Source organism: Cardiocondyla obscurior, linkage group LG16 (genome assembly GCF_019399895.1).
Source record: "Cardiocondyla obscurior isolate alpha-2009 linkage group LG16, Cobs3.1, whole genome shotgun sequence".
NCBI classification, from domain to species: domain Eukaryota; kingdom Metazoa; phylum Arthropoda; class Insecta; order Hymenoptera; family Formicidae; genus Cardiocondyla; species Cardiocondyla obscurior.
The window spans coordinates 4,620,063-4,638,424 of record NC_091879.1 but is presented as its reverse complement, the minus strand read 5'-3'; positions in this window follow the sequence as shown (position 1 = coordinate 4,638,424).

Here is an 18,362-nt window from a genome sequence, read left to right as displayed (position 1 = left end):
ACGGGGAGAGGTAGCCGTAGGTGGGAAGAGACGGGGGATATGAATGGGCGACAGATACCCCCCGTCTCTTCCCACCCGGCTACCTCTCCCGCTCCTCATCGATTTTTCCCATTCCTCGCCTCTCAACGCTCCTGGGTTAGAACCCGTGTTTATTCCCTACTCTTCTCGCAATTATTATTTTCGCAATTTTTATTATTATTTTCTTTTTTATTATTTTCTTTTGTATTATCGTTAAGCAGTGGATTCTTCTCGCACTGGATTCTTTTTTTTTATTTTTAATATCTTGCACTTCAGTTTCGATACATTGTTCAGAATGACTTCTCTGAAAAAAAAGATTTATTAAAATTTATTACTGCTATGTACAAATAACTGCTACCTTTTTCGCTTTATTTTCAAATATAGTTGGCACAGCAGTTATTTTAAGTTTTCGTTTTTCGTCAACACGAGGACGTTCCCACATATTATTTGCAAAGTACCTATATATAAAAACAAAAGCAACAAATTTTAGTATATGTGTCGCTTAATTTATACTCAGTAAAACATACTTCACATAAGTATGATTTATTTGTCGGTGTCCATCCCTCTTTTTAATATTTAAAATCCATTAAGCACGCGGAATGGGGTCACGAGGACTTGCATTAAAAATCCTTTTGTGTCAGAATTTGAACAGTTTGGTGCTGTGCAGCCTGTCATGTTCAAGATTTGAAGTTAGTAATTAATTATTTCACCGCCGCGGGGGCAGCACCTCGTGGCTGATCACCGGCGACGGATCGATATCGATTTGTCGTTCGATAATCGCCTCCGATTCTCGAAGGCGTTGCCGGCTCGAGGCTTATCAGTGTTCATCTAGCCGTGCCAAGCATCACCTCGTGTGCAACAATGTGCAGTGTGCTTCTCTCACAATTCTTACTCATCGTGCTACTCATCATTCAACTCATCGTTCAACTCATCGCCTTCTCTCCAGTACAACTCATCCAGATTATTTTCGCCGTGTGCAACACGCCAAGAATCTTCTGGAAGACATCACCCTGCAACACGAGGCGTGTTGAACCTCGTGCTCAGTAGCTTATCACATCTTGCAGCGTGTGAACTCACGATTAATATAATTGTGACTCATTGTTTAAACTCAGTGCGAGTTCTCAAGAACAGTTAAACAGACAGATATCAATTTAAAGACTAACTCGAGCGTAAAACTCATTTAGTAGATTCTGTGCGATCTCATCTACCGGCCATGTGCTCAACGCGTGTCTCCGCGTAACTCGCATATTCGAAGGACTAACACCTGCTTTTTCACGTTAAATAAACCGGCCACGACCGCGTAACATCCCCGCGGCGTTAATTGTAAAATCTCATTTTGTAATACTCATTTTTATACATTTAGAACTCATTTTTTATACATGTCATAATAATTAAATTTTCACAAAGAACAAAATCACAAAAATCACAAAATTACAAAATCACAAAACTTCTTGCAAATCACGACAAGAAGGAGACGTGGAAACGTACTCCGTATCGATGACATATGAATAGTATAGTATATGTCTGATGATAATATTCATAAATTGTTTAATTTTATTAAATTTTTATATATTTATTCTATAATATATTCAAATCTCTGTATATCTCAGTATCCAATACGCAAGCGCTATAGTATTATTCGAGGAAACATGGCGGAACCAATCAGGTGGCTTAAAAAGTGGGATTAATTTTACAAGCAGTGATGCCAGGCTGTGGATTTTTGCAGCACGCCGGTGGTGGGGATGAGCTCCCGCACACCAAGCCAGAGGCACGTCCGTGTACGGTAGACAGTACAAGGACGTGCCTCTGGCTTGGTGTGCGGGAGCTCATCCCCACCACCGGCGTGCTGCAAAAGCCCACAGCCTGGCATCACTGTTTACAAGAGATGATGGCCAAACTCTTATTTGAGGGTCTCTAGTCGCGTCTATCGACGCCGGTGGCCGCTCTCAGGCTTCTCTTTGGCATTACCACGGAATAGTATAAGGAGACTAAGCTCTGTATATGAAAGGTGGGACGACTTTTGGCCGAACTAAAGCGAAAATTGGCCAAAAGGAACATTAACGCTTCTTTCGGGAAAATTCAGTACTATAGCGTTTATGTGGCGCGGGTTGTTTGTAACGCTTTGATCTCATCCTTGTTAGTATTATTTTGACTGCCTGACATATAAAATAGAACAACCGGTTAGATCTTTGTTGAGAATATAGTAAATTAATATTAGAATTAGATTGTTATAAAATTTTTATGTACAATTAACTTTTAAAATTTATTACATTTTATAAGAAAAGTTGTCAATATAATGCAAAAGAGCGTTGAATTCATCGAACGTAGTAATTTTAATAAATTTTGAAAAAGGAATTATTTTGTTATTTATAAATACTTTGACACTCATATTATTTAAAACTGCTACACTTTTTTTTATAGTAGCATCATCTTCTATTTTTTGAACTCCAAAAAATAAGTCGTTTCCTTTTGTGTGACACCACATTTCATTTGGCAATTTTAATTTGTCTAAATTATTTTTTAAATAGTTAAAGTTGAATTCAGTTTGTGAATTTAGTGTTTTTCTAATACAGGTTTTTTCTTCATTGCTACTTTTGTTCTGATTTTGATGTATATTTGACTCCATGATGCTTATTCCACTGTTGGTTATTTAATATATGTTCTTAATTTTTCAATTAATGACTGTTTTAACAGAACCTAAAACATCCTCAAATTTAGAATTCACAAAAATAAATATAAATCAACAAATACTATATAATAAATACTTACATAAACTGCAAACAGTTAATGTGAATTAATTAATGTTCCAAATGCATTTAATTTAATTTATCCTTTTGGTCTTCTTTTCTATTTCATGGCCCCTGTTTCTATTTCAGTGATAACACGACGAAGCGTAATTAACTGTCAAATTCTTAATCTTAACTGTTTAATTTAATATATAGGTAAATTTGTGGAGCAATAATGCACAACGCTACATGGTTACTTCTGAGATCATGTGTAAGTTGCACGGACCGTCACACACAACGCGCTACTCACACAACGCGCGATTCACACAGACGCTATAGTACTGAATTTCCCCGCAAGGAGCGCTAGTGTTCCTTTTGGCCAATTTTCGCTTTAGTTCGGCGAAAAGTCGTCCCACCTTTTCGGTGAAGCGCCTGTAGCCGGCGGCGATGGGTAGCAATAAAGTTACTATCTAATGTACTCTTAGATTCTTTATTGGGCCTGTTCTCCGATCCTACCTCGACCGCTGTTACTTGCCGACTTTCCGACACGAGCGTGTGCTCGGCTAGCAGACGTTACATTTTAGAAGGACTCGTGCTGCTCTCGTGTGTTCACTTATATGAACTAATCGGTCTTGCCACCTTTATACGTGAAACTCGCAGGCGGCCAACTTAAATCTAGTCGCCTAGCGACCTAGCCCTTACAGCTCGGCCAGCCTGACTGCACGGCGACTCGCAAGTGATATGGCCGCCTAGAAGTCGGACAGCCATATGGCGCGTGCTATAACGTGGCTACAATACAGGTGAGTCTTTTCTAATTAATATAATTAACGCCCGCTGGCTCGCCCTTATGCTAGATTAACACCTTGCCAACATTTCGTTCGCGGTGCTTCCGCCCCTACACCTACGACTCGCTTGTCGTTTGCGTCGCATAACGCCGTCTCGCCTAATTAATTTAACAAAGGCTCGCCCATTGTCATGAAGCCCATATACAAAAAAGTAGAATATGTATATATACAACGCAGGTTAATAATTGATTTGTAGAAGAAATAATGGGTAAATGGCCTACAATGGCCAACGCGTGCGGTATCGCGTATACAAAAAAATAAAAATTCCGCTAACTAAACAAAGTAATTAACATAATGTGCGCGTAATTCGCAAACTAAATTAACATCAAATCGCACGGTTTTCCTGCCGATACCTCGCAGGCCGACTAATACATATCCATATCTAGGCTGTATCGCAACTTAATTACAGTGATTTTTCTTCTTTTTTTTTTCGGTTAATGTAGAAATGCTATGGCTCCAAGGCCCTTTATACTTTTTCGAATGGTTTGAGCTTATCGGCGCTTAGAATTGTATTATACACTTTGCCATGGAGCTTCATACCAGGCACTTCTGTCACCACGTATCTCCCGTTATTCAGTACTTTTGAAATTACATACGGACCCTTATAATGAGACTTTAGCTTCCGAGACTGACCCGGACGATTCTGAGTGTCTCTTACAAGAACTAATTGTTGCTCACGGTACAATGTGGTCTTTTTGTGCGACGCGTCGTAGTAAACCTTATTGTACGCTCTGATTCTTTCAGTGGCCTCGACAGCCAAATCGCGCGCCTTTTCTCGCTCGTCACTGATTTGACGATCAATGCCGGCTAGCCGGTCCACGAGCTCCTTGACATCCCGGTCGGCATGATTGCGTTGATCATACCCTAATAGAAGTTTACTCGGTGCATCGTTTAACGACGAGTGCTTGGTGTTGTTTATCACGTACTGCACCAAGGGTACGCTTTCGTGCCACGACGTCTCGCTGCTCGCCGCCTTCGTCAACGACGTCTTTATGAATCGGTTCGCGCGCTCAACAATGCCGTTTGCCCACGGCGACGCTACGGCTACTCTACGCACCGCTATCCTGCGCTTTTCGGTAAAGTTTACGAACTCGTTCGCAGTAAAAGCTGTTCCGCGATCCGTAACCAAAGCTTTAGGCGTACCGAATATGTCAAATAATAATTTTAACTGTGTTATAGTTTCCTTGGCCGTGGTGGAACGAGTGGTCATTAGCCACGTATACCGGGTGAACGCCTCGACTACTACGAGGATATGCCGAAATCCTCCTGACTCGGGCAAGGGACCGAAATGATCTACATGTACAATTTCGAATGGTGAGTATGGCCCTTCGACTAAATTTAATTCTCCTTCTCTTGAGTGCCTTGAAGCATTGGCTGTTAAACAAACAATGCAATTATCTAAGTATCGCTTAACTTGCTTCCTCATGTTAGGAAACCAATAAGTGTTTTGTATGCCTTCTAGCGTCTTGTCAAAACCGCAGTGGGCCATCTCATCATGATAAATTCGACATACGGGGTTCACCATCGCTTCTGGTACGTAAAATCTCGCTCTATCTTCGCCTGTCTTATACACTAATCCTTCGATTAACTTAAATTTATCGCTTTCTGCTTTTTCCAGATTCTGGGCAAGCTCCTGAATGTTCGGATCCTGAAGCTGCCTGAAAATTAACTCTGCTTCCAGAGGCAAGGCATCTACTAAAGCCACCTGCCTGCTTAGGGCATCGACATGCGTCATCTGTCGACCTGGACGGTGAGACAGTTTAAATCTATAGTTCTGTAGCGCGAGAGTCCATCTGGCTATACGAGGGTTTAAATTTGCTTTAGTTACTGCGTGCACAAGTGCGTTGCAATCTGCAACTACAGTAAAATCGAGCCCATATAAATATATGTAAAACCTTTCCATTGCCCGTACCACGGCTAGCATTTCAAGTTCAAAACTATGATACTTGTTTTCAGATTGATTCGTTGCCTGGCTAAAATAGGCAATGGGAGCCCACCCTTGGCCCGGCTGTCGCTGCACGAGGACTGCAGCAAGCCCTTGGCCACTGGCATCAGTGTGCAACTGGGTTTCTAATTCTGGATCATAGATCCTCAACACAGGGTATGATTTTAGTTCTCTTTTGAGTGTTTCAAAGGCTTGACTACAAGCTTGGTCAAACTTGAATTCTGAATTCTTTTTCAGTAGATTATAAAGAGGTTTGGCCTTCACCGCGAAGTTCTGGATGAACTTCCTGAAGTAACTGGCCAGACCTAAGAACCTCTGGACCTCGTGCACAGAACTAGGCCTGGGAAATCTGTCGATGACTTCCGTATGCCGAGGACTTAGAGTCATGCCTTTCTCATTTAGTATGTATCCAAGGTACTGTACCTCTTTCTTTAGAAACTGACATTTCTTTAGATTTAATTCAAAGCGATACTTTTTCAATAAGGTTAAGGCTTCTTTAAGTGACTCCAAATTCTCTTCCACAGATTTCGAGGCGATCATAATGTCATCGATATAAACGCTGGCTTTATCCTGACGGATTAACGGTTGCAGCACGTGAACTAGGCGCTTTTGAAATTCCGCCGGACTCTCGCAAAAACCAAAAGGTAAGCGTTTGAACTCGTACTGCCTGTCGGGCGTCGCGAACGAAAAATACTTTGTGTCAGCCGGGTTTACTTTAATCTGATGAAAGCCGTCTTTCATATCTAATACAGTGTAAATCTTTTTGTTTCCTAGGGAGAACAGACAGTCTTCTATTCTCGGAAACGGGTACTTTTGCTTAGCCACTCGGCTGTTCAAAGGCCGGAGATCTACGCAAAGACGTACGGCCCCGTTCCGTTTCTGCACCGGCACGACCCGGGCACAATACGGTGAGTTACTCGGCTGTATTATATCGCGTTCTAACAAATCGTCTATTATTTTACGAATTTCTAGTCTCTGTACATGTGCAAATTTTCGCGGCGAGTACGCATACGTTGAAAAGTCTTTTAGGTTTATTCTCACGTTATAATTATCATCCACGTACGGAATTTCAGCTGCCTCTATTTCTCGCACCAATGTTTTCATTTTTTCGTCTATTTCAGGACCGAAGTCGGTGTGTATATTTTCGACGGAACTTTCCGACGCTGTTGCTACCTCGCATACATCAAATTTCGGCAACAACAGTGTTTCTCCTTGGCTAGCCCAAGAATTCGGTATGTAAACCAACTTTACTTTGTTTGCTTCTAGGAAGTCACGTCCTATTAGCATGTCTAACTTGAACTTGTTATTTTCCAATATATAAGGTTCAAATTGAAATTCTAAATTGGGCCATTGTTCCAAGATAATGAACGTTTTTATTTTTCCGTAGGTTTTAATGGGCGTAGCGTTAAGCGCTTGAAACTGGCTTTCCGACGCATCGGGTTTTGAGCCATTACAAAACTCTGCCCAAACGTTCTCCCGAATGAAAGATACCGGGCTGCCCGTGTCTACTAATGCCCGTAAATTACAATTATTTTTATACATCTTAATTATTCTAACTGGTCGCTCGCTTACGCTTAATCTAACGCCGCTTTCCGCAACCGCCGCAATGACTTCATTCTCTGATGTTTCAGGTAGATCCTCTTCTACGGCTGCGACGCGGACTGCATTCCGCTGCTCGGTGCCGCTGTCCCTGGGCTGCAATGCTGGGCACTCCGGCCTCCGGTGTCCCGGCGCCTTGCAATGGAAACATCGAATATCCGGATTCCTGGCTGGCATACTCGGCCGCTCCGCTTTCTCGTACCGAGGCCTTTCGGTACGTCCGCTCTCGGCCCTCAAACCGGGATCCTTAGATTTAAACAAGTTTTTATTAGAATATGTTTGTCTTTTAGGAGCTTCACTCGACGCGGCCGTGATTCTACGCATCTCTTCCAAGAACTCCTCTACTGTCTCTACTTTGATCGTGGCGGCCGTCGCCCGGAGGGACGCCTTCCCTATTCCGCCCACTAGCAAATTAATTGAATCGCGCACAGGTAAATTTAGTCTTTTAATTAACGCGAGCTTATTTATCGCGTACGCGTGGAAAGTTTCTCGCGAATAGTTCCACCGGCGAGCTTCAATCTTTTGCATTTGTTGGTAGAACGGCGTGCGGTTCTCAAAGATGCGCACCAAGGCCTCTTTCAGCACTTGCCACGATTGCAGTACTGGGCCCGTCTGGAATTCGTACCAGGTTTTCGCCTCCTTGACGAATTTACTGGATGCCGCCAGCAAAACGGCTCCCGGCGCAATCCGATGAATTTGCGCTATCTGGTCGACGCGTTCGACCCACGCCAAGACATTTTCATCCTCTGCGCCTCCAAAAGTAGGTATTTGTTGCGCTATAATTCTTACTGAGTTAAACGGCGTGTACGTTACCTCAGAATATGAATTATTTCCGTTGCTTACAATTTCCACAGGAATTTCTGCCGGCTGCTCCTCCAGCTGCTCGGCTACGTGCTCCTCCAGATGCTCTGCTGCGTTCTCAGCCGGTTCGCTGTACATCGGCACCGTTACGGCTCCAGGTTGCTGCAGCAGCTGCCTCACCTGGTCCAGCAAAAGCTGGTTCTGCTGCCGGATCTGCTCCGAGAAGACCGCGATGAGATCTGCTACCGGGCGCTGGACCTGCATCCGCTGCCTTGGCCCCGCGGGGGGTGCGGACTTCGTTGACCGAGCCGTCGCCTCCTCCTCTTCGTCGCAGGACTGCTCCGCTCCGCTGGATCCCTCACCGGCGCCTTGGTCCCTCAGGTACTTAAGCATAGCCTCCACATATGCCTCCTTATTTCCGGTAACAATCAGCTCACGCTTCTTTGCTTCTTTTTTCAGAGCTTCTACAGTCATGCCTTGCAGGCGTGATCGCTCCGTTTCCTTATTGAAGTCGGTCATCGCTTAGCCGCTTCGATGCTGAGCAGGACTCTCTGCAACTCTGGATCAGGTTGTTTATACACGTAGGAGGCTGCCTACTGCGTGGCCTGCTCCTCTGCTGCCTATACTTCCGGATACCCGTATAGGTAGCACGTGTTACTCGGACTTGCTCCGATTTTTTGTCTTCTGCTCCTGCGTCTTCTGCTCCTCTTTGAGGGAGACGGAAGAAAACCTTTGGTAATCCCACTTCTGAGATTATTTCTGTAGCCGGCGGCGATGGGTAGCAATAAAGTTACTATCTAATGTACTCTTAGATTCTTTATTGGGCCTGTTCTCCGATCCTACCTCGACCGCTGTTACTTGCCGACTCTCCGACACGAGCGTGTGCTCGGCTAGCAGACGTTACATTTTAGAAGGACTCGTGCTGCTCTCGTGTGTTCACTTATATGAACTAATCGGTCTTGCCACCTTTATACGTGAAACTCGCAGGCGGCCAACTTAAATCTAGTCGCCTAGCGACCTAGCCCTTACACGCCTATAGAGTTTAGTCTTTTTATACTACTCCGTGCGCAATCCATAAGACCAATGTTTTAGTTGGTTGGAGCCAAAATGGCGTCCAAAGTTTGTTCTTTGAAGTGTTACGTCCTCGGACTCCACATCTCCTTTTTTCCGACACGCGTTCAATAAATTAGATAAAAAGAGTAAACCGTGACTATTTGGTGACGAGAGAGAACTTCCAGGCTTTCAGAAGAAATAATTTACACTCCGAAATCCTTATCGCCGGATGCTTAAATGAAACTTAGAACAATCACGGCATAGATACTGACGGAAAACATAAACAGAAAACTCTTTAAAGAATATTAGAAGGAACCTAAAACAATTTGGAATCAATATCAAATATCTGGCGATAAGTGAAGCACTTGAGACCGCGACTACGAAGCGTAAACAAACGAAGAGGGTGAAAGCTCCGCAGTCATAAGAATATGACACGCGGCCGGATCCCATAAACAAACGCGATCCGGTGATAACGAAAAGGGGGTCCTTAGGAATTTTCCCCCGACTATAATGACAATATTCTGGAAGGTTGGAAGGGGAAGTCATGCGGGCGGAGTTTCGTACAACCGAGTTTTTCTCTCGAGCCAATAGATATCGGGAACTCCTCACCACTAATTAAAAATCTAAGGACGAAAACTAGAGCTTAAGAAAATCAGAGAAGGGATAAGATCGGAGTAACCAATAATTAAGAAAAGGAAAAGTGGAGGGACATGGCCGCCAAATCAGAGCACTGACTCTTTCAAAAATGAAAATCCGGCGCTAGCCCACCCCTTTTCCAAGGTTATAAAACCGCGTGTTCCTGCGGGACTCACTCTCATTCAGTCTCTGAATTACATATATATATATATATATATATCGGATATATATATATATATATATATATATATATATATATATATATATATATATATATATATATATATATATATATATATATCCGAGCTATCGCCTTCACGTTTGTGACTAGTGACTTCATTGTGTCTTCGAGAGAAATTAATAAAGAAGTTGTCAAGGATTCGTCCGAGAGCAACCGAAGACGACAAGAAGTAAGTTTCATCATTTATTCAACCTTATTACTTCCGCCCCTTTGAAATGGTTCCACTAAGATTCTAAAATTCATATCTTTGAAAATGAATGACGTGGGTATTGCCAGGGTGCCGTTCGCGTTTTCCGAAATAGGCATCTCTCTAGAATCCCTTAGGTTCTCCGCTAACTCGACTCAGTTAATGGATTTCCTCCTGTCAGAGGTTGCGATATGCCGCCAGTAAATGGTGACTATCAAAACCTTAGCTCGAGTAAGGGTCCATCCTGTCAGAGGTACCGAAAGAATCTTTGAGGTGATGTATAGAGGGATCCAGAAGGAGCGATGCGGCGTGTTGCCCTGACATTTTTCCCACTAAAATCATTTCATTAAATTAAATTCAAATTGACACCTTTTAGTGGAATCAAGAAACCTTCGGTCAATTAAGAAAAGCCGCGCCCGAAGGAATCGGAAGATCCGCGAATTACGAGAATTGGTTAGGAGTTTCTTCGTCCAATTCTTATTCGCGGCAGCGCCAAGGGAGGTCACACCGGAACCTCCGAAAGTCAGATCAGAGCGGTCGTGGTCTCCTCTGCCCTCCGTACCTCCCAACTCACCGAGTAACAACAAAGACATTAAGTCGGAGAGGAATACTCCGGCGCAAACACCATCGCCGTCGCGTCCGAGGTCGACTTCGCCGCCTCAACCTGAGCCGGAGCTGTTCCGCCCTACTACTCCGTCCTATACTCCGGACGTTTCTTTGAACTCGTCCGGACCTTCTCCTGGAGCTGCTCCTAGGGCATGCTCTTCTCCCATCCGGTCACCGACTCCTTATCCTGGGGAGCCCGAGGAGGTCGACTCTTTTGCCGAGGATGAAACCATCTCTTGGCATGAGCCTGACAGCCCGGAACGTTCTCCTTCCCCCACCCCGAGCGTAGAGTTCCTGGAGGAGCAAGAGGAACCGAGAGAAGTCGTAGACCCTCTCCTCGAACTCCTCCGGAGCACCTGCACTTCGTGGACGGATCCCGTCCCGGAAAGGGCCTATACAATAGGCCTCGATTCCTTTAATCCCGAGGAGATCAGAAGGGAAGCCAGGAGGGCGACTCCTGATCATAATATTCTCATTTATTATCCCGGGGTGGAACATCCCTTCCTGGCTCCGATCAGGTTGATCGACAGGGTATTCCCGAGGTCGACGGCCCGGATAACAGAAATAATAGAAATAGACTTAGAATAATGTTCTCCATTCTAAATTATTATTATTAGTTTTTAAATTCTATTCTTAATTCATTTTTTTTCCTTTTTCTTTTTCGTAAATTTTAAAATGTTTAAATTATATCTTTTATTAAGTCCTCTTCCTTTTTCTTTTTATATCATTATCTCTCTAAATTCATTTAATCTATTTTTTTTATTCTAAATTTGTATTTTAATGAAAATTAAAATTGCCCATTACATTACTGGAATTTCTGAAACAGTTATTTCATTTTAACCTAAGTATCCTTTGTTGCGAAAAACCACCTCAAGTTTTATCCCAGGGAATAAGAATTAAATTTCTTTCCCTAAAAAGAACAAATACTACGCGCTAGTTTCTCTACGCAACCGACTCGAACCCATTCCTAGTGCGTTTACGCGTGGCCCTCCAAATACGCGCCACGCAAGGATCGGCTATTACGTCACTCTCCAAGCCCTTTTCTTCCTCCTTACCTACTCTCATGCTTTTTCCTAAGCATCCGAGTAGCGGTAAATGAACCCACTCAAAATTTCCAACCTTTGACGTAACGGAAGCTAAACTGGCTGCACTAGTTTACAGATTATCTCTTTTCTTCTTTGGTAAAAAGAAAAAGACAAACTTTAATCTATTCATGGTGCAGTCAATTCAGCTACAAAGAATGAATTTAGTAGTGTAGTACATACGTAGTGACGCCAATACATAGTTAATATTTTGTTGTGTTAAAAAAATATTAAAAAATGCCTGGTTGCTGTGTATTTATAATATAATATGTAAATTTGACGAATTATACTTAAAATTTCAAGAGTTTATTAAAAAATATATTAAAACCTACAGAATTAGTAAACAAATATTGTAAAATATATCCAACAAATTTTCCAAGGTGCCACAATGTTGTACAAAAGTTATTAAAATTATTTATAATTGGAAGAATACATTTTTCTTTTAAAAAAACTTGGCATGAAATATAAATCAAGCAGTTGGAGATTCGAGTCGCTCTGTTGCGATGAAACAAGCTGTAATTAACTATAAATGTATAAAGTAATATAATATATTAAGTAATAATATCCTATTGTTAATATTTAATATTTTCCCTTGTTTTTAACATGTGATTGAAGATGTTAATTTGAAGTATCCGCGAGTTGGAGCCAAAATAATAGACCATTGCGGTACTTTATATATATAGTGATTTTAGTTGAGCGACGAGCAGTGCCTGCTTGGAAAGAGCCGCGAAAGAGGAGTCGGCTGGTAGAAGTGGAGCTGAGCGGTTGTTCGCAGTAATAAAAAGCAGAAAAAGAGACCAGGACTTAGTAACTTAATTTCACTCCATACCAGTCGTTTACAACATTCATTTAACTCAGCAATTGGAAGAGTAACGATGAGTAAGAATTGTGAGAAAAGCACACTGCACGTTGTTGCACACGAGGTGATGCTTGGCACAGCTAGACGAACACTGATAAGCCTTGAGCCGGCAACGCCTTCGAGAATCGGAGGCGATTATCGAACGACAGATCGATATCGATCCGTCGCCGGTGATCAGCCACGAGGTGCTGCCCCCGCGGCGGTGACATAATTAATTACTAACTTCAAATCTTGAACAACCCCTCTTACCGCGAATTAGGCAGGTACCGAATTTTAGACTCCGTCCATATATTCTTACGTCCATGGTTAATCCACATTGGCAGAGAAATCAAGATTTCTAAAGTGGTCTCTTAACGTTTGAGCAGGCATTCTGGAAAATGTTATTGTTGGTTTATATTTTTTTGAAGAAAACCTCAATGAGGCAAACTATTTTAAAATTTCTACAAAATGACCTGCCCAACCTCTTAAGACATATCGATAATAATGTACGCAGACATATGTGGTTTCAACAAGATGGAGTACCAGCTCACAGATCTCGAGCTGTTACGCGATATTTAGACGAAAGATTCCCAAATAAGCGGATTGGTCTGAACAGCCGAATTCAAGAATGGCCTCCAAAATTACCCGATTTGAGGCCTCTAGATTTTTATTTGTAAGGATACATTAAAAACAAAGTGTATGCCAAAAAGTCAACAACCGTTGATAATATGAAAAATCGGATCAGAGAAACTTGCAGAAGTACTAATGCAGGTGTTCTTCAAAATGTTAAGGACGATTTTCAAGGTAGACTAGCGTTTTGCATTCAAGTAAATGGCCAAGTCTTCGAACACCTAAAGTAATTAAACTAAATAGATCTTTGATTGGATTATATTCAAATCTTGACTGGCTGGGTTATGTTATCTTGAAAGTTATTTTGAGGAAATGTGGTGGCCGAGATGACAATTCGGCAATTGACACTCGGCGCGCCACGAGATAGACAGCCCGGCATACACAGGTGTAAGCCGGAAGGCCCGAAAACTTGGTGGGAGAAAAAGCTCCGGGCCTAGCAACTAGCGACCGCAGCCGCCAGGCGGCGCGAAAAACAAAAGCTTTCTCGGGAGTCAAGCGCGGCAAGGACCGCTATATAAGCGGCACCGAGAAAGCTTATATCATCGCCTATCCTCGATAGTGAGATCATTTTGTATTAAGCATACGTAGTGCTTGGAGACGACGCACACCTCGGTCTAAGGCAAAGTAGTGCTCCTATACGACGCACATCTTTGCTCGAAGAATGGAATAGTAGTCGTTATTCCAAAGAAGAACATAGCTTCATGCCGCTGCCGCAAACACTGCAGGACAAGAGCCCGAAGACCGGGGCTAGTAAGAAGCGTACGAAAAAGAGTCGTCGCAAGAAAACAGCCATTACACCAGAGACTGTTCCGAAGAGCCCATCATCACCTCCGGTCGAAGCTGCCAGGACTCCTCGTATCATCTCTATAGAAACTTTTCCACCGTAGCAGCCGCTGGTGGGCATCCTACGGCCGCCAGGGTTAAAGAAGCCAGTGAGGCACACGCATCTCCAACTACTGGAATGGAAGCCGCAGCTAGCGAATTTCACGCCGCTTAGTCTCACTCGGCCTCCACGTATATTCCTCGCTCCAGGAGATGTTCGCATCTGGAGATATACAAGTCCGCGTTGAAACGCGACTTTAAGCCTACCCTCGCCTATCCCACCAACACCACCGGTGCGAATAAAGCGAGAAGTTCAGGTCGGACCCTGTACCACGGAGAGAGCAATTCAACACGCTCCCGTGGTAACAGATTCGGGAACTCAGTACGACTCGTGGGCCACCACCTCCTCATCAGAGGCAGAGCCACTAACACTGCCAGGAGATGATAAATGGAGCCCGATAAAAGTAACCCTCACTGCGCCTCACATCTCTTATAGAAAACGCAAATTGTAATCGCGCTAAGCGCAAGACTTTTGTAAAGCACCAGTGGGTGCGATTTTAACAAACATAACTTGTACATATTTGTAAATACACTGTAAATAGTTAAAAATTAACGTCATCTTTATTTAAACCGAAACAATTCTATCCGCACCGATAATACCTACAGGAAATAACATGACATTTTTCAGAAAAATGTTTCAGATAGAAGTTACTTACTTTTGGATAAAAAATAAGAATTTGCAATAAAAAGTTGTGTTACGTCCAGGCCGTTGATTATTAAAGATAGGAGGTAAGGATGAGGTAGGTCTGGGTAACTTGACCTTATAATCTCGAGATACACAGTAAATAGTGTACTCGAGATACCGTTCACACCAAAAGCTACGACAAGAGTCAATGTCCCGAGAGACAATGTGACGTCTTATCTAAGCTGCGTGATCGGTGGCCGCTAATTTTGATAAAGCGATACAAGTATCACCTATTATCAGGGATGGGGCCGGTGCGACTTACAACTAAAATAATTCGAGAAGGCAGAATTACAAAAAAAAAACAAACAAATATATTTCTTAAAATTACAGTAAAATGCGTATACAAGTTTTAATTAATTATTATTCACAAGGATGACTTTTAAGGAACAGGAGGAGAGAAAAATGTAGGCAGGTGTGATTCAGGGATAATAAAAGGAGTTTGATGTTCGGGATGATAGACAAAAATGACAGGATCGTTGTTGGAAAGGTTATATTCAGTTTTAAACGCTGGAGGAGGGAAGGATTGAGGTTCAGGAGTTTCTTGAGGTGGGTGAGGGTATTTGTCGGCTACTTTGTCGAGGAAATGTCGGTAACTGGAATTAGGAAGAGATGCGAATGGAGAGGAAAAGGAATGAGAAAAACTCGGGAGAGGAACAGGATGAGGATTATTTGAAGCAAACGAGGGGAGTCGGTGAGGTGACGCGATCGGCGATGGCGAAAACGATGGGCCTAGGGCCTCACAATAATCCGCGTACAATCGGAGCTCGGGATAACAGATTTTACAGTTGTAGCTTCCGCCGCATGGCATCGGAAGTTTTCTTTTTAACTCGGTAAGCAAATAATTGTATTTCGACGTATTCTCGTCAGAATCAGCGGAAGTGCGTGGGCAAGTTCGGCTCACTATAAATGAGCGAATCGATTTAATAATTACTTCACGGAAAATTGAAAGAAAAATGAGAATCAGACTTACTACTTGGCAGATTATTTAACAAGCGAAGTTTTAGCGTCAAACGTTCCTCTGGCGGAGCGGTGGATTCGTGATTCCGGTGGAAGTCCGGCAGATTTGAGCAGCTCGTGAATCGGGTGGTTAGAGCGGCTACGGATCGGTTGATTCTTCCTTCTGGTTTTTAAAGCACTCACGAATCGCGGTTAAAGTAACGGCAGGCGTCAAGAGACTTTTTAGAATGTACAATGTTCCGCCCGCTCGCGCTTTTTATATGATTGAAAAGGGCGTTGTTTACGAGTGCCGTGCGCACCGCTTATCATAGGGCAGTCTGATTCATTTTTCCGAATTTTCCGTTGTTATGACTCTTTTCTTAAAAACAATGTACTTGACCTTTCATTTTATCGTTAGTCATCCTTGTGAATTAGAATGTTCTAGAAAGAAAGAAATTAAAAGGGCGTGGACGTAACAGTTGGGGTTTTTATTTAAGATTTTAAAGTTGACCTTAAATGACCTACAAATTTGACCTCAAAGTCAAACATGAGATTTACCATCGGTTGTCTCATTTTGTTTAGAAAATAAAGAAAGGCTTCGAACTTTCTGTTGAAAATTTCCATAGCATAACAAAAAACCTGTGCTAGTCTGCAACGGTTCGGTTTATTGCCTTGGCTGTTGCTAAGCAGGCTTTTATTGCTTTATCGCTTGCAACAACTGCGTGCTCTATCTGTTATTGAGACCTGCGACCGAACTTTCGAGACCGCGGGAAGGCCCGAAATTCGAACCCCTTTGTCACAAGGAACAAAGGCTTGGGCGTGCTTGCTTAGCGACAGCCAAAGGCAAGTCAGTCGCAAACCAGAACGCGTACTAACCGCCCATTTTAGATAACTCTTAGCGGATACTTTATCCTTACTCTTTTATAATTGTCCTAGCTTGAGCAATTTATTCGCATAAGTCCGCGCATGGCTTTTGCTCTGTACAAAGTTTAAAATAAATATCGGCAACACTTTTGATAATCAAGTGTATTTACTCATCATCCTCGCAGCCTCGTTCTTGCGCAAACACCTTTTGAATCAAATAACTTTTGTCTAAAACATTTTTCCCTGAAACTAAAAATAATGAAGTTATTTGGGGTGCACACTTAAAATGGGACACCCTGTATAGTAAGTAAATGTTTCGTAAGTGAACACATAAAAAATAATTTTTTCGAATTTTTTATATCAAACTGACCTGTCTGGGATTCATAAGCGTGCGTATTTCAATCCTGGAGAAGGAGTTTCCATTCCGTTCAGCCGTTTAGAAAAATAGTCTTATTTACGATTGCGTAGAAAAAAAGGAAGATCTGATACCCTTTTACAGGGCTTTAAAGCCAGCTTTGAATGCACACCCTTAAATTTTTTTTTCCTCCACTAGAACGCGTGATCTTCTTCTTCTTCTACAATTAATGGCTCCTATCTCTTCCACGGGATATTACAGCCAGTTACAATGATGATGTTGCACAAGTCCAGAGGAAACATTAAATTGAAAGGTTGGCAGACTTGATGAATGAAACCAGAAGGCGACAAAACTTGAATGTGGTAATAGCAATAATATTAATTATGGTTTTTTTGGATGAAGTCGTCGGGAAATGATTTTGCTATGTATAAACGCAAGTAATGGGCATTAGATTCATAAAGATCACAATTGAAAATAACGTGATCAATGCTTTGAGAGGCGAAACCACAGGAGCAGAGATCTGTACAATGGAGAGATTTCTTGTACAGACTTAAATTTAAATTATAGTGGCCACCACGAAGTCTGTTAATCAAAACGATCATAGGGCGGGTATATGCTACATTATAATACCAGGGTTTAGCAGAATTATTATGGTAAAGATTAAAATATTGAATGCCCTTAGACAGAGACGATTTAGCCACAAAATTTTTTAAGTCAATTTTTAAAATAGATTTAGATATTGCTTGTAAATCAGAATATGGAATTTTAAAATGCGGAAGCACGTGGCATTGTAAATCAGATTTTACAATTAAGTCCGTATATTCATTTCCTGCAATACCGGCATGAGATGGAATCCAAAAAAAAGAAACGGAGCAAGAAAGATCCCTAGCTTGTATAAATTTAGACTTAATTAGAGTAATTAAATAATTGTCCTGGTTGATATGATGAGAGGATAATACGTCAAGACAGCTTTTGGAGTCCGTAAATATTACAGCTTTAGCAATTTTTACCTGAATAATAAATAAAAGAGCCTGATAGATAGCCCATGAGAAGAGTCTGTGAGGGATTTTGAAATTGAGATCTGAGGAATATATACCAGAACCAATAGCAGGAATAAAAGGATCCCTAGACCAATTCGTGTAAAAGGAAACGACATTATCTGTAAGATGAGAGGTGGCAACATTAAAAATTTAATTAATAGAAATATTACTTGGAGGTAAATTAATCTTCAAGGCAGAATAAGAAATATGGCAACAAAAAGCAGAATATTCATGATTGTATGGGGGAGGAAAGACAGACCTAAACACATTATTTCTTTGAAATTCCAATTTGCAAAATAAATCAAAAATCGGTATTTCGTTACGAGCTCTGGTCCTTTTACCCACGAAATAAAGATTGTACTTAATGTCATATAAACTGTTAAGAGCAATACT